Source organism: Mobula hypostoma, chromosome 21 (assembly GCF_963921235.1).
Source record: "Mobula hypostoma chromosome 21, sMobHyp1.1, whole genome shotgun sequence".
NCBI lineage: Eukaryota > Metazoa > Chordata > Chondrichthyes > Myliobatiformes > Myliobatidae > Mobula > Mobula hypostoma.
Window position 1 is genome coordinate 30,528,340 of NC_086117.1, and position 19,046 is coordinate 30,547,385.

General features: G+C 40.5%; 1 protein-coding gene across 4 annotated transcripts in view; it reads right to left on the reverse strand.

Annotated features, from left to right (window-relative positions):
- Positions 1-19,046, reverse strand: part of LOC134359927 (astrotactin-2-like) — a 1,812,737-nt gene that overhangs the window by 148,869 nt on the left and 1,644,822 nt on the right. The window lies entirely within an intron of this gene.

The window sequence follows — 19,046 nt, forward strand, 5'->3', positions numbered from 1 at the left end:
TGATTTATTGGTGGGTGGCAGGGGCATTCAGTCATAGCGAGGACTGGGCCTTAAGCTGCAGTGCCTTCTGTTTACAGCCCCCCAAAAGTGAGGTGGTGAGTGAGTATGGCATCCAATCTGGGTCGGTGCTACCCCCCAGTGTTTGCTCTGCAGAAGAAAAGCTGTATTCCTGCAACATTCATGGACTCAGGGTCTTTGACTATATTTTCTATGTGACTGCATTTTACAGATATCTTTTATGTGCTTGCTATGTTTAATATGCTATATGTGCCTTGTGCTGTGTGTGACAGTAGGTACTGTGCTTTGCACTTTGGCCCTGGAGTAATGCTGTTTTGTTTGATTGTATTCATGTATAGTTGAATGACAATTACACTTGGACTTGAAACATTCCTATATTGAATGCCTGCTGGATTGTCTCACCCAGTTATGGATAATTTAAGTATCTCACCTTGTTTTCTGAATATACCATAGATAACATTTAATTTTGGATGCACAACAGCTGTTGCAGGGTTTGCATGCCATTACTTCCAATGAGGTGAAACCTAACAACAAAAATGGCAAAAGATGTAAGGTGGAGAACATTGTGACTGGTTGCGTCACAGCTGTATGGAGGCTTTGATGCATAGGATTGAAAGAGGCTGTAGAGGATTGTGGACTCATCACATGCACCACCCTCCTCACCATCAATGGCATCCTCACCACCCTCCTCACCATCGATGGCATCCTCACCACCCTTCTCACCATCAATGGCATCCTCACCACCCTCCTCACCATCGATGGCATTCTCACCACCCTTCTCACCATCAATGGCATCCTCACCACCCTCCTCACCATCGATGGCATTCTCACCACCCTTCTCACCATCAATGGCATCCTCACCACCCTCCACACCATCGATGGCATTCTCACCACCCTTCTCACCATCAATGGCATCCTCACCACCCTCCTCACCATCGATGGCATTCTCACCACCCTTCTCACCATCAATGGCATCCTCACCACCCTCCTCACCATCGATGGCATTCTCACCACCCTCCACACCATCGATGGCATTCTCACCACCCTTCTCACCATCAATGGCATCCTCACCATTGATGGCATCCTTAAGAGGAGGTGCCTCAAGAAGGCAATATCCAACAATAAGAACCCTCACCATCTTGGACATGGCCTCTGAGAGGAGATACAGGAACCCCAAAGAGGAAATCAGGAGAACACACACCAGTTCTCACCAGCACCACATTATTCCTTTTATTTGCACAATTTATTTTGTAATTTATAGTAATTACAAATTACCACTGCTGCAAAACAACAGAATTTTCAAAATATAAGACAGTGATAATAAACCTGATTCTGATTATACCAAAAGCATGAGAGATATTTCCCTTACATTGAATTTCTTTTGAGTTTCAAGACATTTAAATATTGGACCATATCCTAGTATTCACTTCTGATTCATATTAAATCTGATCTGTGTCAACCAACAGTTAATCCAATTTTTTGTGCTATTGATATTATCATTCACTCAATCTCTCTTCTGCATATTAGTTCAAGTAGAATTAAAATCACTATAAATCAAGATATTTAGTTTCTGTTTACATTTTTATAATATGATTCCTCAGATAGCCCCATCACTCTCAAGAGTAATCACGCCTCTTAAAAGCAGGGCATCGTTGTATGAGTGGCTTTATTTGTGCCTTACGTAAGTCAATGTTCTTTTTTATGTATAAACTGAAGAAATGAGTTTATTAAACCATGTAATCATTCTCAGGTCAGATCATGTCTTGTGCATTTCCATCAGCAATAAACATTGGGTCAGATTTCTATTCCTTATCCCTGAACTACAGGGATTAGATATTATCATCTCCAATAGGTGTCCTCAGCAAAAGGAATGCAGGAATGTCATGTCTGATCAGATAATGGGCACTGCACTCCATTCCACCTATGTCATAGTAACTGCTCTCCAGCATTATGTCTGGGATAGTTTAGATGTGCACACTACCAATGCCTCGGTGATCTTTCTCAAGGAAAAACATGATGCTACTTCACAAGATGATGCCTAACATTGTAGCAACCTACTGCAAAACTGCAGTTGACTTTCTTATTTCATTCTTAAAATAAATATAAAATGGCATGAGTTTCTTGAAACAAGAATTTTTTGTTGCTTGTGTAAATTATTTATCCCATAGATATCTCGAAGTTCAAAGTAAGTTTTATTATCAATGTACATATATATCACCATATACTACCCTGAAATTCATTTTCTTGTGGCAAATTCAGCAAATCTATAGAATAGTAACTTTTACAGGTTCAATGAAAGATCAACCAGAGTGCAAAAGACAACAATCTGTGCAAATGCAAATATGAATACTGTAAATTGCAATAAATAACGAGAACATGTGATAGTGAGCTTAAAAAAAAGTAATTGAAAGTGTGAAGTTGAATGTAGATATCCCTTTTTGTTCAGAACCTGATGGTGAGGGGTAGTAACTGTTTTTGAACCTGGTGGTGTGGTCCTGAGGCTCTTGTACCTTTGACCTGAAGGCAGCAGTGAGAAGACTGCTGGTCTGAATGAATATAATTTTGTAATACAGCAATAACTTACAAACCACCTTCCAGCTCTGGTTTTTAATCATTCTGTGCCATGTTTATGAAGACTGGTTTAGATGTTAACTCCCTGAGCTAGATGTTGAGAAACTGATCCCACCCCCTCCATCTCAGACTCAGAAAATTGTTGGTTCATGCTTTGTTTCAGCAAAATCCAGGTTAACCAGGTATGCTGAAGAAGCTGGCACCTTTGGGATTAGGCATTGAACCAAAGCCTTGTTCACCCACACAGGTAACAGAGAAGATATTTTAAATGAAGAAAAGAAGTGTTCATCTCATTACTTTGACTTTTGTTATTCCATCTAAAGACAGGTTTAAAATCTGGGATATGGTTGCAGGAAATTAATTTCCCGCTTTATTGCATCAAATGTTAGTTTCAGTAGAATGTATTGAGGTATCTCTATCTCATGAAAGGTATTACATAAGTTTTCTGGGAAAATGCTTGTGCAGTATACACATAAAGAGGGTTCATTTCTTGGCAATTAAATTGGATGAAAGCCTTCTCACAATCTGAAAACTTAGTAAAAAAAAATAAACACGAGAAATACCGTACATGCTGGAAATCCAGAACAACACACTCAAAATACTGGAGGAACACAACAGGTCAGGCGCCATCTATAGAAGTGAATAAATAGTGAAGGTTTCGGGCCAAACACCTTCATCAGAATTGAAAAGGAAGCCAGAATAATAAGGTGAAGTGGTGGCAGAGGAAGAAGTAGAAGCTGTAAGGTGATAGATGAAGCCATGTGATGGGGGAGGTAGATGGGTGGGAGGGAGGGATGAAGTGAGAAGCTAGGTGGTGATAGGTGGAAAAGATAAAGGGCTGAAGTCGAAGGAATCTGATAGGAGATAGGGAAGGAGGAGGAGCACCAGAGGGAGGTGATAGGCAGATGAGGAGAAGTGAAGTAGCAAGAGAAAGGAGCAGGGGGTAGAAAATACGTGAAGTTAGAGAAATCAATGTTCACACCATAAGGTTGGAGGCTAGCATAATTTATGAAGACAGAATATGAGGTGTTGCTCCTGTAACCTGAAAGAGGAGTAGAGGTGGCCATGGACCGACATGTCAGAATGGGAACAGGCAGAGGAATTGAGGGATGGCCAGTGGGAAATCCAACCTGTTACAAACAGAGTGTAAATTCTCAATAAAAAAGCTAATTTTTAGGTGCTTATTAAAAATAAACACTCTTTAGACACTGTACTGCTCAATATACCAGTTGTATTCAATTGCAAGCAACAGAAGATCACCTCCTTCAGCAAGTCCCTTCATCCTTTTTTTTGTTAGACTTGGACAGCCTCCAACTACAGATTTATAATGTTTGAATATACAGTAGATATACAGGCAAAGCAATCCTATCTGTTGACTTTGGAGTGATGCTAAATTTACAGTGTAAAAAAAAATTTGCGCTGTTCCACCTGCATTTATTTATTGATGTAGTGGTGAAAGGGATCAGTATTTAATTTGATGTCATAATTCATATCTAGAATTAAATCTTCGCAAACTATATTTTCCAAATAAAAATCACCACAAAGTAAATGAATACTGCGGAAAGATACTCCCTTCCAAGGCAAAGTTTACCATGAACAGTGCGTCTACCTAGACCAGTAAGGAAATAAACTTTGGCAAGAAAGTCTTATCAAGGAGAAATAAATATCAAGGTTAGATCTTTTTCCCATCTGCACCGCAGGGGAAATAAGCAACATCACTAGATAGCTAGTCTCCATCAAATAGCAATGTTTAGCCATTTTGACACTGACATCACTCTGACATGAGAAGCACAAGTTCTAAACTGTTACCATTGTGGGGGTGGCACGGTAGTGTAATGGTTAGCACAACGCTTTATAGTACGAGCCACCTGAGTTCAATTCCCTCCACTGCCTGTAAGGAATTTGTATGTTCTCCCCAGACCATGTGGGTTTCCTTTGGGTGTTCCAGTTTTCTCCCACTGTCCAAAGACGTACCAGTTAGTAGGTTAACTGGTCATTGAAAATTGCCCTGTGATTAGGCTAGGGTTAAATCAGGAGTTGTAGGGCAGCGTGGCTCAAAGGGCCGGAAGCGCCTGTTCCATGCTGTATTGCAATAAATAAATAAAGACATAAATTTTGGTTATTATCATCTAATGGCCGATGCCAAGAATTTATAAAGCAAGCAAATGTACAATCCCAAAGAGGCTCCATCGGAGTTCACGATTGAATGCGTGTTACTGGAGCTGTAATGCAGCAGTTCTAATAAATTTCAACCTAACGGCCAATCAAATATCTAACCAGATGTTTTTACAATCGACTTATGAAAGTTTGAATGAGCACAGAAACCCATTTCAGATTTTACAAGTTTTCCTGAGACCAGTGAGAACAGAGCCAGATGAGAATTGATATGATAACTTCCATGCCACCAACTTATTTTGCCTTCATTCAAAATCGTATGTTATCAGAATCAGGTTTATTCTTACTGAATTGCATGACATGGAAATTTTTCTTTTGCAACAGTTTTGTAGTGCATAGCAAAGTTACTAGAAATTACAAAAATAAATAAATTATGCTTAAAAAAGGCATAGTGAGGTAGTGATCATCGGCTAATGCACCACTTAGAAATCTGATGGTGGAGGGCAAGAATCTGTTTTAAATTCTTTAGTAAAGGTGTTAAAGGAATTTTCTCATCATATTGTTCATCTCAAAGCAATCATAAATCAGTAGTTTTAGGAAAGTTGGAAAATAAAGCAAACACTGAGACCTTCACTTGTCTTTCTGCATGGCATTGGGGTTGAAGTTTCCTAGTCTTGTAAACATACAATAATTACATTATGGGGATACTGGTCTGGATTTTGTGCTAGTCATGACAGAGAAATTAATGACTAGTGCCTTCCCTTCTCAATGAAAGTGATGGCACCTATGAGACTCTCATGCAGTCATAAACAAAGTAGAAACCCCATAAGGCATTCCAGTGATTAAATGTTGTGCTACAGATATCCTCCTCCATTATCCAATTGCATTCTCCCATTAACACCTTGGAGGTAATACTTCAATTGATATTACTTAACTAACTTGCATTCTAGTCAAGAGGACTAGTTGAAAACACTCAAAATCATTATTTTTTTCCTGAACTAAACTAAACTTTATGAACATTTCTAGACTGTTTCACTGGTCTGATATTTTATATTCTGTGTTTTTTGATGTTTGCATGATTTGTGTTTTTTTGCACATTGGGTGTTTAATGTTTACTTTGAATGGGTTCTTGGTGTTTCTTTGCTTCGTGCCTGTCTTCAGGAAGAAAAATCTCTGCATATATACTTCGATAATAAATGTACTTTGAATCTTTGATCTGGGGGCATTTGAGATGATAGACTTATGACTTACTCTTTATGCTTTACACTTACCACTGTACAGATAAGCACAGCCCCAATGCTATACTTAAGTTTTCTAATGATAGCACTGCCACTGGCCAAATCAAAGGTGGTGACGAATCAGCATATAGGAGGGAAACTGGAAATCTGGGTGAGTGGTGCCACAACAACCTTTCACTCACTGTCAGCAAGACCAAGAGCTGATTATTTACTTCAGGAGGAGGAAACAGGAGGTCCATGAGCCGTCTTCATCAGGGGATCAGAGGTGAAGAGGGTCAGCAGCAGTTATCAATGTTATCATTTCAAAGGATCTCTCCTGAGCCCGGCAAGTAAATGCAATTATGAAGAAAACACGGCAGCGCGTCTACTTTCTTAAAAGATTGCAAAGATTCAGGATGATTCTAAAACTTTAAAAAACTTTTTTAGATGTTTGGTGGAGAGTATATTGACTGGCTGCATCACAGCCTAGTATGGAAACACCAATGCCCTTGAATGGAAAATCCTACAAATGTAGTGGATACTGTCATGACTGTGAATGAAGTCACCAGAGAGACACAGCTGGTACATATTATATTTGGGACACACACAAGCTGTCAGTTTTTGGAGTCACTCGAGAGAGAGAAGCTCCCCGACACATCACTACAGCACATTTTTATATGTTAAGGAACAAAGGTGACATTGTAACTTTTTATAAAGTTACAATGCCTTCATAATGCTTCTTTTGAGTTGCATGTAATTTTGCAAATACCTGGATCTTCCCACCAACACATCCAAAATGAGTAATTGTCTGTGAGTCATATTCATGATTTGCAGACATCTCGCGTCAGTGAGGTGCTGATTGCATTTATGCATATGCAGATACCTCAGGCTAATTGGATGTTTAGTGGTCTGCAATCTATTCTAAAATGTAGCTCCAGGAAGACCATTACACTGAGCTGCATTTTAAATTCAATCTGCAATCCATATTCAGATTTGAAGACTGGTTGCTGTTGCAATTAATATTTTCTATATTGCACATCTCCAGAATACGTTCTAATACTTAAGGCCCAGTCCATCATGGGTAACGCCCCCTCCCACTACCATTGAGTACATATACAAGATGCATTGTTGCAGGAAAGCAGCATTCATTATCAAGGACACCCAACACCCAGCTCATGCGCTCTTCTTGTTACTGCCATCCGGAAAAAGGTACAGGAGCCTCAGGACTCAGGAACAGTTATGTCACCCCTCAACCATTTGGCTCTTGAACCAGAAGAGATAGCTTCACTCAACTTCACTTGCAAAAATTTGTTTTCACAATCTATAGATTCACTCTCAAGGACTCTTCGTCTCATGTTCTTGATATTTATTGTTTATTTATTATTATTATTATTACTATTTTATTTTTCTTCTTTCATTTAGTATTTACACAGTTCATTGTCTTTTGCACACTGGTTGTGGACCAAGTTGGTACGGTCTTCCATTGACTCTATTATGGCTATTGGATTTATTGAGTATGCCTGCAAGAGAATGAATCTCAGGGTTGTATATGATGACATATATGCACTTTGATAATAAAATTGCTTTGAACTTTGATAAGTGGAAGGAGGAGTAGACCATACAAACCTTCAAATCTGCACGGCCATTCAACAAGATCATGACTGATTCTCGAAATAAAATGCACTCCACTTTCTTTGATCCTTGCCTTGAGTGTACAAAATCACCACCTATCCATTTCTGGAATATTGGCATAATAATCTAAGAAATAGGAGATAGAAACAGCTACATGGCTCCTTGAGCCAAATCTACCTTTCAATAAGGTTATAGCGATCTCTCACTTTCATTTTTCTGCCAGTTTTCCATAACCCTTTACTCCATTAGATCAAAAAGTTAATTGTTTTTACATCTATCAAATTGAATGACTAACTCTAAACTTTCTGAAATAGAACATCCCAAAATTTCATGACCCTCCAGGAGAATTAATACTTTTCGTCTGTGTTTTAATTGGGAGACCCCTTATTTAAAAACTACACCATCTGGTTTTGGGTTCTTATACGAGGGAAAACACTTTCTCAGAACTGCTCATTCTTCTAAATACCAGCATGGTGTAAGCCTTTCTTCGTTAAACAAACCTTTTACCCGAGGAATTAACTAGTGCACCATCTCTGTTTCTTTCTCCAGAAAAGTATATTTCAACCATATATAGTACAAGGACATGTTATTATCTATATCCCTGCCTGCCATATGTTGTTCCTTCTGCTTCCCTTGCTTGGAACACTAAGCTTTGGTTCATCAAATGCATTCTGACAAGTCTGTCCATCAGTAACTCAGCAGGTGTCTGTCCTGTAGTTCAATGCGGTAGCCAAATAAGATATGTGCAGCTTTTGTCTCACTTTCACCTCCTGTCATCTATTTCAGTCCACATTTCACAGTCTCAAACCAACTACTCGACTAGATGATTGGCAGCTGGCTGGTTTAGAGCTGTGTGCAGATGCTTGACTTCATCCCTTTCAGCATATTCAGCATAAATTCTGCCATCTCAATAGTCCTTTGCAATATACTCTGGAAAACGCTGAATGGCAAAGGCACATTTCAACCTTGAAATCATCATCTGAGCTGCAGAAGTACTGCATTATGTATTCTGTCCATTTAAAATGTTCTTCTATCAAATTCATTTTCCATATGAATAAACTTCCAAAGGACAGATGTCTTCAATCATGGAGTACTTGGCCAGGTCCAGGGGCTGAGAGCATTTACTTGTATATTGTTGGAGAGTTCTGGCATTACTGATACTACAGGAGATCTCCTCCAAATGCTTGCCTATTCCAGGTGTGACGAGAATACACATAGATAAGATGTTAGCTGTCCTGTGTGATCAGCAGTTGGTCTCCCACCTGTCTTCAAGAGAGAGATAAGGAACACAATGAAACAGCATCTGGAGATGTGTAATGAAGGGACGGGAGAGAGAGAGCTGTCTGGAGCGGCTCCCCCTTTGAACCCTGAACTGTTTGAAGTGATGGACAGGCGATACCCCAGCAGGGGCATAAAAAGGAACAGGTTCGCTAAGGCAGGACACACGACACCCGAGGTAACGAGACCCTGGAAGCGGTGCGCCTCTCACGAGTCGGTGGGAAGTATCGGACAACGCACAGGGTGGAAAGGTACGATCAGCGGGAACCCGGTGTGCGTCCGCCCTTGCTTGGGTGCCGAGTTCACTGCAGAGGATCGACCGCACCTGGAGGAGGGGTCACAGTCGGTGACCTCAGGTGACATCACCAAGGACCTGCCCAAAAGCTGCTTGTGAGCAATTATCGCCGGTCTGAGAGTGGAAGCCGTTTCTGAATGATCAGTCGTTCCCATTCTCTCTCTCTCTCTCCCCCCACATTGTCCATCGCTATGGCAACGATTACTGCGAACTGAACTAAATTGGACTGAACTTTTGTGTCACTTTGAAATTTGGTCATTTACCCCTAGACAACGATAAAGCTTGATTGATGCTGTTATCTTAATTCTGTGCACATGTGTGTTTATCATTGCTGAACTGTTGCATTTATTATCCTTTCGATTACTGTGTTGCTTGTTTCTTTAATAAAACTTTCTTAGTTCTAGTAATCCAGACTCCAACTGAGTGATCCATTACTGCTGGTTTGGCAACCCAGTTACGGGGTACGTAACATAGGCCACTGGACAACACTTCTGATGAGCTGTTTGACATGAGAGACATCTAGATGTCCTTCACATGATTGCTTTACAATAACCACTTTTCTCTAATGAAAGAACAAATTATGGACCCTAAGTAACCACATCTTCCTGCGAGCTTAGCTCATACCTTTCCTATGTAACATTTGAATAATAATATATAATATTCACATTGCCATTTCTAACCTTGGTAGGTGTGATTATGCACCAGTTTACAAAATCACAACATTTCCTACCTTTTATTCCGAATTTCCAGAATATGCAGTTTTTTTTAGGCTTCTTTCAGTTCTTTAATTATTCTTCAGCCTATTCTTTTATATTTTAGAGTACAGCCCATGAATTGAAGAGCAGAAGTAAAAAATATTAAAAGATGAAGCTGGGCTTCAAATCCAGCATTTCTGCCTTAAAGTTCATGTATCACTATTAGCTTGATCATATGAAAAGAATCCAGGTGTGTACTTCATTTTCATTGAACATATGACTAATATTATTTAAATTCTGCTCACTCATCATTGACACATCATTAGTATCAATTTTGGTTGACACACTTTCCTTCAACGTGAACTGCTACATGGAGTAGTTCATTGAAATTCTGATAGTATGAACTGTATACAGCTTAGTGGCTACTTTATTAGGTACACCTGTACACCTGCACACCTGCCTATAAATGCAAATATCTAATCAGCCAATCATGTGATAGCAACCTAATGCTTAAAAGCATGCAGACATCATCAAGAGGTTCAGTTCTTGTTCATGCCAAGCATCAGAATGGGGGAAGAAATGTGATCTGAGTGACTTTGACTGTGGAATGGTTGTTGGTGCCAGATGGGGTGGTTTGAGTATCTCAGAAATTGCTGATGTGCTGCAATTTTCATGCACCCCACTCTCTAGAGTTTACAGAGAATGGTGTGAGAGCCAAAAACATCCAGAGAGCAGCCGTTCTGTTGGCAACACACCTTGTTAAAAAGAGGTTGGAGGAGAATGGTCAGACTGATTAAATCTGACAGGAAGGCGGCATTAATTAAAATAATTATGCATTACAACAGTGGGGTGCAGAAGAATATCTCATGAATTTACAACACATCAAACATTGAAATGGATGGGGTACAGCGGTAGAAGACCACAACCAAACACTCAGTGGCCTCTTTATTCATGTGGTCCAGCCCACCATATTGTCTCGGCTGACTAATGCATATAAAGCCTTTTCCTGTTCTTCACGATAGGTTTTGCATCATTTAGTTGCTGATTTTCTCAACATCTTGTTTTGCTTTCAAACAAAATGGTGACCGATGCTCCTTGATACCTCTATCATGAAAAGCAGGTTCTGTGTGTCTGTCTTCATTAAATGAATATCATTTGCTGTCACAACAATAACAACATTGGTGGATCATCCTTTTTTTTTCTGAATGTACAGCATTCAGCATATTAACACTGTAAAAATTCTCATTAAAAGATCTGCAAACCCTATGCTTGCTGAACCACAGTGTTCACTGCTGAGGCAATATCAGACACCTGCTTAAAATGTAGTTTCTTCTCACTGAACAGTCTTCTTTAAGGACATATATCCTGGAGACCATAAGGCCTGTGATCTCCCAACATCTTTTCCAAACTTGCACTACTCAGCAATCTGTCTTAAGTCTGGAACAAAGCCTATAATAGTTCTATCTGGATGTTAATTCCAGCTGTTACAATTGTAGCATCATGCTGTAGGATGGCTTGGGGCTGGGGTGGGTGAAGAGCTCGTGCTGTTCAATTAATTAACAACTCTTCAAATATCTCCTGATCTGACTGGAGAAAACATAACTTTGTTGAATTGTTTGTTCATCACTTGCCGCTGCGAGTGAAATGGACATTTGCAATGTCATTGCAGCAAAGAGACATTACTTTCAGCCTTTCTACATATTCAGTCCATGATTCAATTAAATCATTGTTTAAAAAATGTTTGAATTGTGGTCACCTTGACATGATTCTACTATGACACAACTGATTCAATAATGAAAGTCTAAATGACTGAAAGTCAGCTCAGCCTACATACTTCATTCCACAGCCCAAGAGGAATTACCTGAAAATCTTATGGAAGACATGCAAAATCTAATTCTGAAGACATCCTGGTTACTCTTCTTTCATTCTTGATGTCAATTATTGGAATAGAATATTCAATCATTAAAAGAGTGAAAACAACGATCATTATTCAGTGGTTAAAGTGTGTGCAGGGTGGAGATATGTCTCTCTAGAGGAGGTGTTAGGCACTCTTTCCCTCTGCTAACCTGCAGGTCACTCCTGGGCAAGGTGTAGCACCTACTTAGACCCTTGATCAAGGCCATGTGAAGCCATGGGAGCAGGTGGTGGATGGTCATATGAGTAGTGACCACAGACGCCAGACAGACACTCTCTGAAGTGTATTGGTAATGGCTGGGATCACCTGACTTGTAAAGACACTGCCCAGAAGAAGGCAATGGAAAACCACTTCTATAAAAAGATTTGCCAAGAAAAACCATGGCCAAAGACCATGATCTCCCATGTCATGTGACACGGCATATAATGATGATGATGATGAAAGTATTTGCAGCTTGGTATAAAAAGTTACTTCCACTTGGTGCATTCACTCACTGACGAGCATTACTAAAATTGAAGCTTCCACTACCAACACCCAGCATTATACCTGCATCTTGGTGATCAAAACCCTGTAGCTGGATAGGAGATCTTTAATGTAACTGCATAATACTTTTTATTAGACCAGGCACTGCTGATACATTCTGTATGTAAAAAGTAAGGACATGAGCTTTAGAAGCAAGGTCCTGTGAAGCTATTCTGACTAGATTTGAAACAAATGAACAGCTTTGTAGCCCACGTGAACAGGAAACAAAGCGGCAGCAAACAAATGGAGGTAAAATGATTCAACTGAAGAATGCCCAAGATGTAGACAGTGGTGAAGAAGTACTTAAGAAAATGAACAAGAGAAGATTTGCAGACGCTGGAAATCCAAGCAACACACACAAAATGCAGACCAGGCAGCATCTATGGAAAAGAGTACAGTCAATGTTTCAGGCCGAGATCCTTTTTCAGGACTAGAGAAAAAAAGAATTACAAAAACTGTTGTTCTACCCAGAGCATGAGCCCATTGTTTGGCCTGCCAAAGCTAAAGCAATGGGTTTGTTCGGACTTTAACTACAAGTACAATTTCTATCGCTAGCAAGAGTCAACATCATACAATATTGAACATAGAACAGTGCCGAACAGGAATAGGCTCTTTGACACAAGATGACAGTGCCAATGGTGATGCCAACATAACCTAGGCAATCTGCCTGCACATGGTCTATAGCCCTCCTGTTCATATGCCTGTTTAAATGCCTCTTTAACATTAAACATGGAACAGTAGAGGACAGGAGAAGGCCATCCAGCCCACTATGTTGTGCTGACCGAGCTAAGAAGCAAATCAAAAACACCCAACACACACAAAAAATGCTGTTAGAATGCAGCAGGCCAGGCAGCATCCATAGGAAGAGGCACAGTTGATGTTTCGGGCTGGGACCCTTCGTTAGGACTAACTGAAAGAAGAGATAGTAAGAGATTTGGAAGTAGAAGGGGGAAGGGGTGATCCAAAATGATAGGAGAAGACGGCGGGGGGGGGAGTGGGGGGTGGATCTAAGAGCTAGAAAGTTGATTGGCAAAAGGGATACCAGACTGGAGAAGGGAGAGGATCATGGGATGGGAAGCCTGGGGAGAGAGAGAAGGGGGAGTGGAGCCCCGAGGGTGGAGAGCATGCAAGGAGTTATAGTGAGAGGGATAGAGGGAGAAAAAAGGGGAAAAATATATATTAAATAAATAGATAAGGGATGGGGTGTGAAGGGGAGGAGGGCATTAATGGAAGTTAGAGAAGTCAATATTCATGCCATCAGGTTGATGGCTACCCAGACGCCTGCCCAGGTAGACCCATTGTCTCAGCTTGCTCCTGCCCCACCGAACTTATTTCTGCATACCTCAACACAGTTTTATCCCACCTTTGTTCAATCCCTTCCCACCTATGTTTGTGACACTTCTCACGCTCTGAATCCTTTCAATGATTTTAAGTTCCCTGGCTCCCACCGCTTTATTTTCACCATGGATGTTCAGTCCCTATATACCTCCTTCCCCCACTAGGAAGGTCTCAAAGTTCTCCACTTCTTTTTGGATTCCAGACCTAACTAGTTCCCCACTACCACCATTCTCCTCTGTCTAGCGGAATTAGTCCTTACTCTTAACAATTTCTCCTTTGGCTCCTCCCACTTCCTCCAAACTAAAGGTGTAGTCATGGGCACCTGTATGGGTCCCAGCTATGCCTGCCTTTTTGTTGGCTTTGTGGAACAATCTATGTTCCAGGCCTATACTGGTATCTGTCCCTGCCTTTTCCTTCGCTACATCAACGACTGCATTGGTGCTGCTTCCTGCACGCATGCTGAGCTCGTTGACTTCATTAACTTTGCCTCCAACTTTCACCCTGACCTTAAGTTCACCTGGTTCATTTTCATCACCTCCCTCCCCGTTCTTGATCTTTCTGTCTCTATCTCTGGAGACAGCTTATCTACTGATGTCTACTATAAGCCTACGGACTCTCACAGCTACCTGGACTAGTCCTCTTCCCACCCTGTCTCTTGCAAAAATGCCATCCCCTTGTCGCAATTCCTCCGTCTCCACCGCATCTGCTCTCAGGATGAGGCTTTTCATTCCAGGATGAAGGGGATGTCTTCCTTTTTTTAAAGAAAAAGGCTTCCCTTCCTCCACCATCAACTCTGCTCTCAAACGCATCTCTCCTATTTCATGCACATCTGCTCTCACCCCAATCTCCCGCCATCCCACTAGGAATAGGGCTCCCCTTGCCCTCACCTACCACACCACCAACCTCTGGGTCCAACATATAATTCTCAGTAACTTCCGCCACCTCCAACGGGATCCCACCACCAAGCACATCTTTCCTTCCTCACCTTTCTGCTTTCCGCAGGGATCGCTCCCTACGTGACTCCCTTGTCCATTCGTCTCCCCAATCCCTTCCCACCGATCTCCCTCCCGGTACTTATCCGTGTAAGCAGAACAAGTGCTGCACATGCCCTTACACTTCCTCCCTCACCACCATTCAGGGCCCCAAACAGTCCTTCCAGGTGAGGCAACACTTCACCTGTGAGTCGGCTGGGGTGACATACTGCGTCCGGTGCTCCCAGTGTGGCCTTCTATATATTGGTGAGACCCGACGCAGACTGGGAGACCGCTTTGCTGAACACCTACGTTCTGTTCGCCCGAGAAAGCAGGATCTCCCAGTGGCCACACATTTTAATTCCACGTCCCATTCCCATTCTTATATGTCTATCCATGGCCTCCTCTACTGTCAAGATGAAGCCACACACAGGTTGGAGGAACAACACCTTATATTCCGTCTGGGTAGCCTCCAACCTGATGGCATGAATATTGACTTCTCTAACTTTCATTAATGCTCCTCCTCCCCGTCACACCCCTTCCCTTATTTATTTATTTAATATATTTTTTCCCTCCCCTTTTTTTCTCTCTTTTTTCTCCCTCTGTCCCTCTCACTATAACTCCTTGCCGGCTCTCCACCCTCAGGGATCCCCTCCCCCCTTCTCTCTCTCCCCAGGCTTCCTGTCCCATGATCCTCTCCCTTCTCCAGTCTGGTATCCCTTTTGCCAATCAACTTTTCAGCTCTTAGCTTCATCCCCTCCCCCCACTGTCTTCTCCTATCATTTCAGATCCCCCCCTCCCCCTCCCACTTTCAAATCTCTTACTATCTCTTCTTTCAGTTAGTCCTGACGAAGGGTCTCGGCCCAAAACATCGACTGTACCTCTTCCTAGAGATACTACCTGGCCTGCTGCGTTCACCAGCAATTTTTATGTGTGTTGCTTGAAATTTCAGCATCTGCAGATTTCCTCATGTTTGCGCTATTGTATTTGACATTTCTGCCTTGAGAAATGGCAGGTGATCTAATCTGTACCTCTCAGCATTTTAGATACTTGCATCAGTTTATCTGAATTGAGTCCTTAGGCTCACTTGAGGTCAAAAAACAAAAGGGAGCACAAACTGCCACGTTGATCTGCGGAGAGAATTAAGGACCCATGTAAAATATGTTGCCTACCTATCAGAGAGACAGCAATATTGGTTCCCCTATGCATGAGTAAATGGTTTACGCCCAACTGCATACCTTAGTTACAAAATTTTATGAATCCTTTGTACACTATTATTGTGCATTCATTTAGGGAATCTGCAGAGAACTTTTGGCTACACTGTTCTCCACACTGGGTGGTGGGGTGGAGATACATCTCTACCATAGGAAGAGCAAGGCGTTCCTTCCCTCTGCTAGCCAGCAAGTCACCATTGGGCGAAGTGTAGCACCTGCACAACCCCCCAAACAGGGGCATGTGAAGCCATGGGAGCAAGTGGTGGATGGCCATTTGAGGAGCTGGTGCACACAAGTCTACTGATGCAAGACAGACAAACTCTGCAGATTATTGATAATGTCTGAGGTCACGCATCTTGTAAAGACACCGTCCAGAAGGAAGTTGCAAACCTCTTCTCTGTTGAAAAAATTGCCTATGACATTCATAGTCATGAGACCCTGATCAACATGTCATACGATTTGCATATAATGACAAAGATGTTCCAACACAATCACTGATGTATATATTGAACAGTTTCCTCTCAATAACTAGAACCCAGAGGCAATTGGCCTGAGTATGACTATTGTTCTATGAAAACCATCCATTCAGAAAATACAGTAAAGAGAAGTTGCGAATTTTCAATCTAATTCCATCTGAACCAGAACAAATGCATAGGATCAGACTCGTCATCACTATAGTAAGAAGAAACAGGGACCCAAAGTGTTAAACTAATTGGTAACAATGATGCAGTTCAGAAAGTTTGATAGTTTGGATTACCAGAAGTTGGGCAAAAATTAGTATGCTATTTCTAAAATGCAATTCAGCCTTGATCTTTGCACTGACACTATCAGCTTCATCAGTTAGTTATATTCTTCCTTTCTCGGTTAGGGGTAAATGTATTAGCCATTAACCTTTTGAATCTACAACTATTGCTTAATAGTAGCAAAGTCACTGCTGTGACAGGCAGACCAAATGCAAAACTTTCTCTGCAAATCTGTCAATGCCAGGAGTTATGGTGAGAAAGGGAAGGGATATGCATTGTTCTAGAGATAGAATATAAACTTTTGAAAACAATTTGAAAAATAAACTCTTTTTAATACAACAATCTGAAAATCAGCTAGTTCATGTGGTTTGGCCTGCTTCAAGCATCATATTATTTGTTGGCAATATTCTAGAAAGACAAAAGGGAGACAAGAATGTGAGGAATTTCTAACATAGGGAATTAATCTAATATTGCTTTAGTGAATTCAGATGTAGCACTGGAATATGACTCTGCTATGGTCAGAGCAAATGTTAACAATCACATTTATTATTATCATGGTAAAAAGATCAATAAGAAGCGAATGACAAAATTCTCATAGCCCAGAATGTTGCGTGCTGTTTCACTCCTGCACCTTACAGCATTATAGTGAACTTTTAACCATATTTCACAATTGTTCTAAATACAATTGTCCACAGAACAATTACATTAACAAAATAAGAGAGAAAAACAATGAATCCATTCCAATTTGGTTTAAATAAAAGTCTCCATTATTTCAATGCTGGAATTGACATAAAAAAAGCATATTGAAGTCCATTGTAAAGCAGAAATGTGTTTTGAATTAATGGGACTGTGATAACATAAAAGACAAAAAATATGCCTGCAATGATCCTAATGACTGATTCTAGATTTCATTCATATGTGACTATTTGAAAACTATTCCAAATTATCCTGTTTACAAACACCACCAGTGCTGAGATGGAAGGGAAACCCTTGACAATGATGGAAACAGTACCAACACAAGATGGAGAAAGTTAAATCAGAAACACTCTGCTGACTGCACTGTAACTTCACAAGAAACTCTATAAACAAAGTACAAACGTATGATCAACAATTAAAAACACACAACTACCAAAATTAGAAGATAATAAGCAGCAATTTAATTTTTTATAAATTGGAATCATTGATTCCAGTTGTCATACTGGATAAACAAACTCATCAAAATAACACTGACTGATATTTCCTTTGATTTTGTTCCTCAGCGAGACAGCCCATGCTCAGTTTGGCAAAATACTAAATTCCCATGTCAGCTACTGTTAATCTAACATCTATGAGTATGTACATAGTAACATTATCGATATAAAATTACATTTATTTTAAATGCTCCTCAACAGACTCCATCCCATCACAAAATCTGTTGTGGTTTAGAGATAAAGTTATTTAAATTGATTGATGAGGGATAATATTTAACAATTCAGGAAATGCATGCATAGACATTGGAGACATGGCAAAGGGCAAAGTATATGCAGATTTTATCTAAGATAGGAACACTTAAATTGGGAGTATTTCTGAGGTAACGTACGTAAAGTACTGAAACATTTTCAGTAGAATTGTGAAAAGGGAAATAGATACCCTTATATAATTTATTTAATCTTCAGTTTCAGAGCACAGCTCTGAGTTGATGGACATTGTCTGGAGAAAGTTCCTAGAACTTCTAATAGATTAAATATTCACATTTTAAAGTTAAATCTCTTTTTATTCTTTCCTTTGTTTTTTTTTCGATCCATTGCTCTCTTTTCATTCTGCTTGCTTTTTACTTTCCAACATACACAAATAACTTCAAAGAAATTTGGAAAGAATTGACCAGAAATCTCCTCTCCCTGCCTCAGGCTGTGTTTTGTCCTGCTTTAAGAAGACCACTATCATCCTAGTACCCAAGACAAACAAGATAATGTGCCTTGATGTCTTACATCGACCATCCTGAATTACTTCCAGAGACCTGTCATGGCATGTATCAACTTCAGCTTTCCAGACAACATTTGCAAACTGCTATTTGCCTACTGCTGAAATAGCTCTATGGTTGACACCATCTCCCTGGCCCTATACTCATCTCTGGAGCATCTGGAAAGTAAAGATACTTACATCAGACTATCAGTTATTGATTACAGTTCTGTCTTCAATATTTTTATTTGAAGCAAATTCTGGACCATGAGAGTTAATGCCTCCCTCTGCTATTGGATCCTTGACTTTCTAACCAACAGACAGGAGTAAGGATAGTCAGCAACACCTCTGTCACAATTATTCTAACCACTGATGCTCACAAAGTTCAATCCTCAGCTCCCTACTCTACTCTTTATACTGTACACTCATTACTGCATGGTCAGATTTTGCTCTAACCCCATCTAAAGAGCTACAGATGACACCACTGTAGTGAGCTGCATCTCAAATAGCAATGAGTTGTAGTGCAGGAAAGAGATAGAAAGCTTAGTGACATGGTGTTTTCATGACAACCTTTTCCTCAGTGT